The sequence below is a fragment of the Ovis canadensis genome, chromosome 4 (assembly GCF_042477335.2).
Source record: "Ovis canadensis isolate MfBH-ARS-UI-01 breed Bighorn chromosome 4, ARS-UI_OviCan_v2, whole genome shotgun sequence".
Classification (NCBI taxonomy): domain Eukaryota; kingdom Metazoa; phylum Chordata; class Mammalia; order Artiodactyla; family Bovidae; genus Ovis; species Ovis canadensis.
In genome coordinates, this window is record NC_091248.1 from 130,299,154 (window position 1) to 130,311,257 (window position 12,104).

The 12,104-nt window shown below is 46.7% G+C and overlaps 1 pseudogene; it reads right to left on the bottom strand.

Moving 5' to 3' along the window:
- Window positions 1-1,541: 1,541 nt before the first annotated feature.
- On the bottom strand, window positions 1,542-2,802 carry LOC138439846 (large ribosomal subunit protein uL4 pseudogene; annotated as a pseudogene).
- Between the last annotated feature and the right edge of the window lie 9,302 nt (window positions 2,803-12,104).

Consider the following 12,104-nt stretch of genomic DNA (forward strand, 5'->3'; position numbering starts at 1 on the left):
CACCAACACCGCAGTTCAAAAGCATCAATTCTTCAGTGCTCAGCTTTCTTTATAGTCCAACTCTCACATCCATACATGACTACTGGAAAGACCATAGCTTTAGCTATACTGATCTTTGTCAACAAAATGATGTCTCTGCTTTTTAATATGCTGGCTAGGTTTGTCATAGCTTTCTGTCCAAGGAGCAAACATCTTTTAATTTCACAGCTGTAGTCACCATCTGCAGTGATTTTGGAGCCCAAGAAAATAAAATCTGTCACTGTTTCCATTTTTTTCCTTTCTATTTGCCATGAAGTGATGGGACCAGATGCCATGATTTTAGTTTTTTGAATGCTGAGTTTTATACCAGCTTTTTCATTCTCCTGTTTCACCTTCATCAAGAGGCTCTTTAGTTCCTCTTTACTTTCTGCCATTAGAGTGGTATTTTCTGCATATCTGAAGCTTATTTTTCTCCCTTCAATCTTGATTGATTCCAGCTTGAGATTTATCCAGCCCATCATTTTGCATGATGTATTCTGCATATAAGTTAAATAAGCAAGGTGACAATATACAGCCTTGACGTAATCCTTTCTCAATTTTGAACCAGTCTGTTGTTTCATGTCTGGTTCTAATTGTTGCCTCTTGATCTGCATACAGATTTCTCAGGAGGCAGGTAAGGTAGTCTGGTATTCCTATCTCTTTCAGAATTTTCCACAGTTTGTTGTGATCCACACAGTCAAAGGCTTTAACAGAGTTAATGAAGCAGAAATAGATGTTTTTCTGGAATTCCCTTGCTTTCTCTATGATCCAACAAATGTTGACAATTTGACCTCTGGTTCCTCTGCTCTTTCTAAATCCAGCTTGTATGTGTAGAAGTTCTTGGCTCATGTACTGCTAAAGCTTAGCTTGAAGGATTTTGAGCATTACCTTGTTATCATGTGAAAGAGTATAATTGTACGGTGGTTTGAATGTTCTCTGGCATTGCCTTTCTTTGGGATTGAAAATGAAAATCGACCTTTTTCAGTGTTATGGCTGCAGCTGAGTTTTCCAAATTTGCTGGCACACTGAGTGTAGTACTTTAACAGCATCACCTTTTAGAAGTTTAAATGGCTCAATGGGAATTCCATTACCTCCACTAGCTTTGTTCATAGTGATGCTTCCTAAGGCCCACTTGACTTCACACTCCAGGATGTCTGGCTTTGGATGAGTGACCACACCGTCATGGTTATCTGGGTCATTAAACCTTTTTTGTACTGCTCTTCTGTACAAAGAGCTAGAATACCCAGAACACTCTTCTGTGTAGTCTGGCCGCCTCTTCTCTTCTTAATCTCTTCTGCTTCTGTTAGGTCCTTACTGTTTCTGTCCTTTACCGTGCCTATGCCTGCATGAAATGCTCTTTTGACATCTTCAGTTTTCCTGAAGAGACCTCCAGTCTTTCCCATTCTATTGCTTTCCTCTGTTTCTTTGTTTTCTTCTTCATGCTTCTCATTGCCTCTTTGTTTAGGTCTTTATTCAAAATTGGCTGTCCAGACTGATTTGGTGTCACATAAACAAAACTAAGTCTACGCAGCAGCCTTCTCTTCCTCTGCGGTGGATTTCTTTTCTCTGGGCTTCTTTTCAGCTGCTGGTTTCTTGGTCCCTGTGGCCTTTTTTTCCCACTAAAGGCTTCTTCAACGTCATATCACCAACAGCTGTCTTTGTTTCCCACCACAGACTTCTTGCCTGAACCCCCTTCTCATCTGATTTCTCGTCCAGTGCCGCTGCTGCCCTATCCATTCAGATTCTGTGGCTCTTGGCCTGTCCAAGAATGGTGTTCTGGTGCATGGTCTTTGCATATGGGTTGAGGTTCAACATGATTCTCAGGTTTTCCAGTGTAATTTTCCTTCAGGACTCTGCGATGAATCTTCTTGCGTGGTGCTTAGAGCTCTCTTTGGATTTCTGGGCTTTTCAAGATCCTGCTGAGGTCTGTATTCAGCATCTTGTGCCCGGGGAGGCTGCTTGATGCCAAGTGCCATAGAGTTCATCCAAGTTCGGAAGGCCCTTTTGGTCCAAATGCAGAAACGTCCCACATGACCACCAGGAGCAAGCTTCAGAATGTTCAGCTTGCGTCTATTAAGCAAGGTAATTCCAGGGATGTTTCGGAAGGCCTTGATGGTACCATTGTCCTCATTATAGATGAGGCATGGTCCCCTGTGCTGGATACGGCGACGATTTCTCATTTTGTCTTTGCCAGCTCTGAGTTGCTAAGAGACGTCAACCTTTCTGATATCATTTCAGGCCTTAAGTTTCTTCAGAAGCACAACAGCCTCCTTGGTCTTCTTGCAGCCTTACACTTTATCTTCGACTAGCAAAGGGAGTTCAGAAACAACGGACGGTGACCTTTAGACACGACTGGCGCGGGGAAGGCCAAGGCAGCCGGCACAGAGCAGATGGCATCTCGCTGCTGCGCTGGTGACAGTGTTGCCAGGACTTGGTGGGTGCCAACATGCGTCCCCCACGACACATATTTCCAGAAGCACCCTGGCCAGAATGGTGAGTCCTGCCCCCTCAAACCCTGGGAATTCGAGCCACAGCTCTGCCGGTACCCTAAGCCTTGGCGCAGGTTTGATGACCTGCTAATTCACTGACAGCGTAGAGCTGTCTGCTGTTTCTCCACAAGTTGGTGTGAACACAGTTAACAATATCTGGTAGAATGGGAGCCTTGAACACAGCAGGCATAATGACCTTTTGGCCAGATGGCTCTCGCTTTTTGGAGCACAGGTGCCAATGGCAGGGAGAGGGGCAGGCCACGCTCCTCTCCTGTTTTCCTCTATTTCTTCGCATTGCTCACTTGAGAAGGCTTTCTTATTTCTCCTTGCTGCTCTGTGGAAATCTGCACTGAGCTGTGTATATCTTTCCCTTCTCCTCTGCCTTTTGCCTCTCTTCTTTCTTCAGCTACTTGTAAAGCCTCCTCAGACAACCACTGTGCCTTGCATTTCTTATTCTTTGGAATAGTTTTGATCACTGCCTTATGGACAGTGTTATGAACCTCTGTCCCTAGTTCTTCAGGCATTCTGTCTGCCAGATCTAGTCCCTTGAATCTATTTGTCACCTCCATTGTATAATCATAAGGGATTTGATTTAGGTCACATCTGAATGGTCTAGCCTCTTTCTTTAATTTAAGCCTGAATTTTGCTATAAGGAGCTCATGAGCTGAGCCACAGTCAGCTCCAGGTCTTGTGTGCTGATTGTATAGAGCTTCTCCACCTTTGGCTGCAAAGAATAGAATCAGTCTGATTTCAGTATTGACTATGTGTAGAGCTGTCTCTTGTTACTTTATTTATCTATTCTTTTTCAAATTCTAAATATCACAGCGAATTTCTTTTATCAGCACTTATACACACTTTCAACAATGTATACAGTTTTGTACTTTTTTCTTTTCCCTCCGTTGTTTGATTATATTTATTCAGTGGAATAAATGGAATAAGTGGAATTTTGTGTCTCCCGAAGCTTTGAGAATTTAAAAATCATCATTGAAGACATTTTTCCACCCTAGGTTACAACCCTTTTCTCCAGAGGCAGCTCTCACTAGATTCAGAGAACCAACCCCTCCCCTTTACACTTGGACTGAGGGTCAGTGTCCCCCCTGAAGAACTCCATCCTGGCTAACTCATCTTCCTTTGCTGATTTCTCTGAACCCTGCAGCCAACTTTGGGAAGACACCTTCGTTAAACATCCCTAATTTAATTTTTGAAGACGTGCTGTTCATATCAGTGTCCTGACCGACACAGTCACTGGTGCCTGAAGCGTGGGAGGCAATTGGAATTTCAAAAGGGGACCCTGGGATTCAAGCTCATGCCTGGCTTGAATGTATTGATTATCTCCTCATGGTGAGACAATGGCTTTGAACAGAATAGGCTGAGCCTATGAGAAAGGTACATTGGACACCAAGGGGGTGTGGTGTCAGTCTATGATAGTTGCAGTGGGGAATGCGGGAAACATGACAAGTCAAGGAAAGGATGAAAAAGACCTCGTTTCATTCATTCTCAGTGAGCCGTCTTAGCGATTCCATAGGAGCGTCTGGCCTTGAGGAACGACTCTAGTACTTCGAGTCAGAAAAAGAGAGTTCTGATTCCATTTCTTCTAATAATTTACTCTCTGACCTTGGGAAATTAGTCTTGCACTTTGAATGGCACGTGATTCTACATGAATGCAAGTTATTTCTATTCTTATATTTCTCTGTCTCTCTTTTTCATCACTACCTAACTTAGAAAGTATCTCTTTCTCTATATTTCCTTAAACATATTTTGAAAGCTCTGTGTTATGACTTGTCGGAAACAACGCTATTAGAGAACAAGAACCCACTGGAAATGCCGTGATTTTCTCTGCTGGAGATGGCAGAGCTCGGCACTCTAGTGCTGATGGAATTAGATCTGAGAAGCCAGCAAGATTCTGCACTCTGGACAAAACGAGTTAGGTCCAGCCTCGGCCACGTTACCTGCTGAGAGACGGTCTTCACCGGCTCAAGGGGAGAAAGGCCCTGGGGCAGATGTGACTGGCTTAGCTGGGTTTGCTGGTGGCTCAGGGGTGGTTTGGGCAGGGGGTGACTGATGCTAGGGATGGGGGAGGGGAAGCTCTCCCCCGCCCGGTGCACGCCGCTGCCTGGACCGGGGCTCTGCTGAGGCTCGGTGCCTCTCCCGCCCTCTCCTGGCCTCCCTCCCTGCGGCCCTCCCTCCTGTCTTCCATCTCTTCTTCTCTCCTTTCTACATTCTCTCCCACCCTTTGTCCTCTCTTTGCTCCTCCTTCCCTTCACCTCCATCCTGGTTCTACCGCCCGCAGCTCATGCCCTGCTCCTGACTACACAGCAGCCTGAAAACCCTGACTCCCCCTTGCAGAACCAAAGCCCAAGTGGTATGTTCCCAACCCAGAAGGTCGGGGTGTACGGAAGCAGTCATTTTCGATTTCTGTAAGTGCAGCCAAGAAGAATGCCCAGTTTAAAGCTGGTTCACAGCGTCCGTACATATTGTTCCCTGGCAGGAAGACTGATGCGTCTATGTGTCCTTAACTGTTCCTCAGACCAGGGCACAATAAAAATAGGGCAGCGGGGGATAAATTACAGGATGGGTGAAAATATACACAGGACTTCTGCAATTTTGTCTGAATCAAAGGCTGGTCTAATCAATATAATGTATTTTTTTATTATTAAATAGCCCATTATAATATAATAGAGCAATAAATACTGATAAAAGTGTTCCCAGTGAGCAATTCCTTTTGGAATAATGACTATTTGATTATAGAATGGTTTGGCTTTTAATTTACACCAGCACTTAATGTGTTCCTCTTAACTTAATATTCTCCCAGTGCTGAGTGGAGTCCAGTCATAGGAAGTGATAAACGTGCGCTGCTGGGAACTTCATTAAGAAGCAGCTCTGGTGTGGGGGCCACTGTGAGCCCTGTGGTCCACCGGCTTCCAGATCAATCCAGAGAGAGACCTGCTGCTGGTGTTGCTGCTGGGGCCCAGCCAAGGCCCAGGGGATGGAGTGCCATGTGCTTCTGTTCACCTTTAACTTTCTTTATCTGTGGACTCTGGATAACATAATATCTGGGCATTTGATCATTCGAAAGACCTTCTTTAAGAGCCTTCTGTGTACCACGCCTACATTAAGCAGTATTTAAGGGCAGTGTTGAAAGAAAACAAACAATAAACCAATCACAAAACAAGAATCCTAAAGGTGAGGAAACAATGCAAAGAAATAGAGGAAAACGATAGAATGGGAAAGGCTAGACATCTCTTCAAGAAAATTGAAGACACCAAGGGAACATTTCATGCAAGGATGGGCACAATAAAGGACAGAAACAGTAAGGACCTAACAGAAGGAGGAGAGATTAAGAAGGGGTGGCAAGAATACACATAACTGTACAGAAAGGTCTTAATGACCCGGATAACCATGATGGTATGATCACTCACCTAGAGCCAGACATTCTGAAGTCCGAAGTCAAGTGGGCTTTAGGAAGCATCACTATGAACAAAGCTAGTGGAGGTGATGGAATTTCAGCTGAGCTATTTGAAATCCTAAAAGATGATGCTGTGAAAGTGCTGCACTCAATATGCCAGCAAATTTGGAAAACTCAGCAGTGGCCGCGGGACTGGAAAAGGTCAGTTTTCATTCCAATCCCAAAGAAAGGCAATGCCAAAGAATGCTCAAACGTGACTGAGTGACAGTGAAGGTGAGTGGGATCTTGGGGAGGACAGCCAGTCCCAGTGGGATCTGCTTCATCTGGAGCCCGACCTCCTCTCTTTCCTTCCCCACCTCCCACAGCTGCGCCTAGGGACCGCTTCTAGTTCCAAAGATGCAGGCTGGGTCTCCTGTACCCAGTATTCCAGGCATTGGACCAGGGCAGCCACTCCATTCTCTGGGACAGAAGAAAGCGAGAATCGTGTAGCTAGAATTGCTGTTTTCCTGGGTGACTTGTGGGCTAACTAGGCATTGAACATCGTTGTTCTCAACCTCAGGACATCAAAAGCTGAACTCACCATTCACTGAATTCACCGTCCCTCCTAAAATATCCTCCTCCTCTTGTCTTAGGCGTTTGTATTGGGTTGGCCAAGAAGTTCATTTAGATTTTTCTGTAAGATGTAATGGGAAAACCTGGGTGGACTTCTGGGCCAAGCCAATGGGGAGATGCTCCGCAGGGGTGTGCTGCTAAACGTGTAGCCACAGGCTCTCAGCAGTTCTCCGGCTGACCAGAGCTTAGGACTCAGTGCTTTCACCGCCATGGCCCTGGGTTCAGTCCCTCACCGTGGCGCTAGGGCCCCGCGAGCTGCGTGGTGTGGCCAAAAACAAAGGCACTTGGCTCTTTTTTAAAGAAGAAGAGTTCTGATTTCCCCAGTGCAAATGTTCCCACTGGGTCCTGCCAGCTTCCCACGTGGTGTCCTGACGTGAGGATGGGAGAGAGACTCCCGTGGGCTCTTGGGGGCTGGGGTGAGCCAACCTTAGCCACGTGCTCACTGCACCACCATCCAGACCATTCGAGCCGAAGATCTAACCTGCAGCTTTGAGTCTTCATTTCCCTTTCTTCCAATGACCAATGTAGGGAGAAAAGGCTGACTTTTCCCTGTGTCCCAAGCCCTTTCTTGGCCCCAGCACACTCAGGCAAGCTTGCCAACAGGAGCGAAAAAGTTGGCTTAAAGCTCAACATTCAGAAAACTAAGATCATGGCATCTGGTCCCATCAGTTCAGTTCAGTTCAGTTCAATCTCTCTGGTGTTGGTTAGTTAGGGGTCCATAATGCGGCTCTTTTGGAATGTGGGGGACCACGCCCAGCTGTCACCAGGAGGGGACCACCACCAGCATTCAGATGGTGAGCTCCAGGGACATCTTTGGGTGTCCTGGAAATTACTGTCCAAGGATGCTATCTTAGTCAACAGGATGTTCAAACTTTGTTCAAAGAGCTGGAAATTTTGTTTATTATTTCTGAGCCTAGAACCAAATTCTAGTTTACCCAGAACCGAATTTCAGTTTACTTATAAGCATAGATTATCTGTTGAAGGTGAAGTCGCTCAGTCGTGTCCGACTCTTTGCGACCCAGTGGACTGTAACCTACTAGGCTTCTCCGTCCATGGGATTCTCCAGGCAAGAATACTGGAGTGGATTGCCATTTCCTTCTCCAGGGGATCTTCCCGACCCAGGGATCGAACCCGGGTCTCCCACATTGGAGGCAGACGCTTTAACCTCTGAGCCACCAGAGAAGCCCCAGATTATCTGTTAGTTTATTATTTTATTTTTTAATGCATGCTGGTTGTACTGGGTTTTATTTTGGTGTCTTCTCTCTTTGGTTTCTCTGTACTTGTCACAATGACTTCTGATCCTTTTTTTCCCCGTTTTTCCCTAGTCCAGACTCATTCATTATATGTATGGCCAGGACAGCATAACTTATTATTATTTTTGAACTTAGTTGTGCCCAAGTATGAAACACATATCATTGTATTAGAAATTGTTTTCTTTTTATATCTCTAATAAAGTAAAAATTATATATATATTTTTGAATTATGTAAATAGGAAATGGCACCCTACTCCGGTATTGCTATTTCGTGGACAGAGGAGCCTGGCAGGCTGCAGTGCATGGGGTCTCAAAGGGTCAGACACAACTGAGCACACACACATGTGTCTTATATTGTCTATAAACTGCTCTACGAGGACAGAGGATCGGGCCTTGGGAATATCGAATGCCCTGGGTCCAGTAGTGAATCATCACCCAGCTCTTCTACAAAAGTCACAACCTGAAGCCATGCTGATTCTAGAAACATAAAGAAAACCGTGTGTGTTTGTTCAAAACGTGTATTTCTGGACCTGATAAATGGGCTTTTCTAAGGGGTAGAAAGAAAATTTCTGTGTAAGCATACTTACACGTCACAACTGACTTTTCCTGCTCCACTCTGCATCTTTATAGGCTGGTCTGCTCTGTTTTGTGTGATATAAATTAAAGCAGCACAGATGGCAGGGATACTAGAAACATATAGCTATCAGGGCAGCTGGCCACGCACCCATCAGGAAGGGCTCCACCACACAGGATGGCCAGGTCCCTGCCGCGCTAGGCGGGCCTTGCACTTGCTTGATGGTGGGGAGGATTACCGGGGCACAGATGAGGTCAGGGGGTGGCGGGGATGGCCAGGTGCTTTGGGACCTTGGTGCTGTGGATATTTATCATCTGGTGTCTTAGACTGTCCAGGCTGCTATCAAGCCACAGACTGTGGGGCTTGAACAATGGACACCTACGCCTCACTGTCTGGAGGCTGGGAATCCAAGATCCAGGTGCTGGCAGATTGGGTGTCTGGCGAGGGCTTTCTTCCTGGTTGGCAGATGCTGTTTTCTTGGAAAGAGAGTGCTGAGGTCTCTCCATCCCTTTATAAAATCATGAACCCCATTCCTGAGGGCTCCAGACTCATGAGCTAATCACTCCCAAAGTCCCAAATTTCAAGCACCATCACATTGGGGATTAGTCTCCATACATGGACTGGGGCAGGGGGACACAAACATTGAGTCCATAACATTTGCTGGGAACCATTTCAATATTTTATCAACAGGTACATCACCCTTATGGCAGAACGTGAAGAAGAACTGAAGAGCCTCTTGATGAAATTGAAAGAGGAGAGTGAAAAATTTGGCTTAAAGCTCAACATACAGAAAACTAAGATCATGGCATCCGGTCCCATCACTTCATGGCAAATAGATGGGAAACAATGGAAACAGTGGCTGACTTCATTTTTCTGGGCTCCAAAATCACTGTGGATGGTGATTGTAGCCATGAAATTAAAAGACATTTGCTCCTTGGAAGGAAAGTTATGACCAACCTAGATAGCATATTCAAAAGCAGAGACATTACTTTGTCAACAAAGGTCCATCTAGTCAAGGCTATGGTTTTTCCAGTGGTCATGTATGGATGTGAGAGTTGGACTATAAAGAAAGCTAGCACAGAAGAATTGATGCGTTTGAACTGTGGTGTTGGAGAAGACTCTTGAGAGTCCCTTGGACTGCAAGGAGATCCAACCAGTCCATTCTGAAGGAGATCAGTCCTGGGTGTTTATTGGAAGGACTGATGTTGAAGCTGAAACCCAATACTTTGGCCACCTGATGCAGAGAGCTGACTCATTGGAAAAGACCCTGATGCTGGGAAAGACTGGGGGCAGGAGGAGAAGGGGATGATGGAGGATAAGATGATTGGAAGGCATCGCCGACTTAATGGACATGGGTTTGGGTGGACTCCGGGAGTTGGTGATGGACAGGGAGGCCTGGCGTGCTGCGGTTCATGGGGTCGCAAAGAGTTGGACACGACTGAGCGACTGGACTGAACTGGACTTCTGTGCAGGTGCTCTGCTGCTCAGCTGCTCAGTGTCTGACTCTTTGCGACTCACGGACTCCAGCTCGCCAGGCTTCCCCGTCCTTCACCATCTCCTGGAGTTTGCTCAAACTCATGTCCATTGAGTCAGTGATGCCATCCAACCATCTCATCCTCTCTTGCCCCCTTCTTTTCCTGCCTTCAACCTTTCCCAGCATCAGGGCCTTTTCCAATGAGTCAGCTCTTTGCATCAGGTGGCCAAAGTACTGAAGCTTCAGCTTCAGCCTCAGTCCTTCCAATGCATATTCTGGTTGATCTCCTTTAGGACTGACTGGTTTGATCTCCTTGCAGTTCAAAGGGCTCTCAAGAGTCTTCTCCACTTGGAAAGTATCAAGCGCTATGGGCTGAATACAGCCCTAAGCCTGGCTTCTAGCCCTGGATCTAGGACTGAGCTCTCAGGGAGGGGTACGGGCTTAGGCGTGGCTGTGGCCCTGGATTTCAGGCCCTCGCTCCCCACTAGGCCGTTCCCACTGGGCACTGCCGATGCCCAGGTGTCCCTGAACCATCCATGCCACCTGGCTTGGCTCTTGTCCTACGGCACTGCCATGCCTTCAGGGACTTGTCTCGCTGTTGAGAGCTGATTTATGGTTTTATTAAAATGCGATTAAGAGGGGGCCGATGATGATGAATCATTCCCACCACTTGCCATCTATACCCGTAGAGCAGCTGCCAACCACATGTGAAGGACACAAGGCGCAGTGCTGGGTCAGCCTGGCAGCAGGGCCCTAGAGGACTCCCTGAGGGCAGCGAGCTATGCCCTCTGGGGCTTGGCTCTCCGTCCAGCCATGACCTTCAAGGGTCAGCCTTTGAGCTTCTGTGTACATCGGTTACATCATTTACGGGAAGCTACTGGGATGTCATGCTAATCACTCATGATTCTTTTCCTTTTATAAAAACATAATTAAAAAAACCCAAGCAGCTCAAGATAGCAAATGGTGGACATTTTTAGAAGGAGTATTTGCTTAGATAAATGTCCAAAGATATCTATTTCTTGGGCTCAGCTTGGTGCCTTTCTTTCTTTCTTTCTTTTTTAATTACAATGAAGTATAGTTGATTTACAATGTTGTGTTAATCTCTGCCTTACAGTAACATGACTCCGTTATACAACCATATACATGCTTTTTCGTATTCCTTTCCATTGTGGGTTATCCCTGAATATTGAATATAGCTCCGTGTGTTATACAGTAGGACCTGTTCATCCATTGTCTATCTAACAGTTTGCATGTGTTGATCCCGAGCTCCCACTCTGTCCCTCCCCCAGTCCGGCGCCTTCCTCGCTGCGTGTGAGTGTTCACCAGCTGACTCTGAATGTAGCCTGTGTTCTCTGCCGTGATCTTGGCATCACCGTGGCTGTCATTAGAACTGGGACAGGAGCTGCAGAGATGGGGCTATGGGAAAAACAAGCCAAACCTTCCTGCGGATGAGAAGGGAACATGTGGTTCCCTGGACATGGTTGGCCTGGCCATTCCTTGTCTGTCCCCAGGTGTCAGGCTCCTTGCTTTGGTGAATCCTTGTATGTCCCATATTCCACTTCAACCTCAGGCCCCAGGGAACAACTTTAAAATGTTTCATCTCTTTTAGTCTCCTCCCGTAACATCCCAACCTTCTTCTAGATTTTTTCCAGGGTGTAAACTGCACAATCTTGAATGTACAGTTGTGTATAATTGAGTACTTTTATGGACTTCCCAAGTGGCCCTAGAGATAAAGAACCTGCCTGCCACTGCAGGAAACCTAGGAGGTGTGGGTTCGAGCCCTGGGTCAGGAGGATCCCCTGCAGGAGGGCATGGCCCCCCACTCCAGTGTCCTTGCCTGGAGAGTGCCATGGACAGAGGAGCCTGGTGGGCTACAGTCCACGAGGTCGCAGAGAGTCGGGCACGGTGGAAGCAACTGAGCGCAGGCGTACCAGTGCACTCACATTGCTGCGCAGCCATCACCACGCCCATCTCCAGAGCTTTTCCACCCTCCCAAACGGAACTTCCGTCTCTGCTAACACTGACTCCCCGTTTCCCTCTGTTCTACTTTCTCAGCACCAATATGCTTATTTCTGGGACCTCATATGAGTGGTGGAGAAGGCGATGGCAACCCACTCCAGTACTCTTGCCTGGAAACTCCCATGGATGGAGGAGCCTGGTGGGCTGCAGTCCATGGGGTCATGAAGAGTTGGACATGACTGAGAGACTTTGCTTTCACTTTTCACTTTCATGCGTTGGAGAAGGAAATGGCAACCCACTCCAGTGTTCTTGCCTGGAG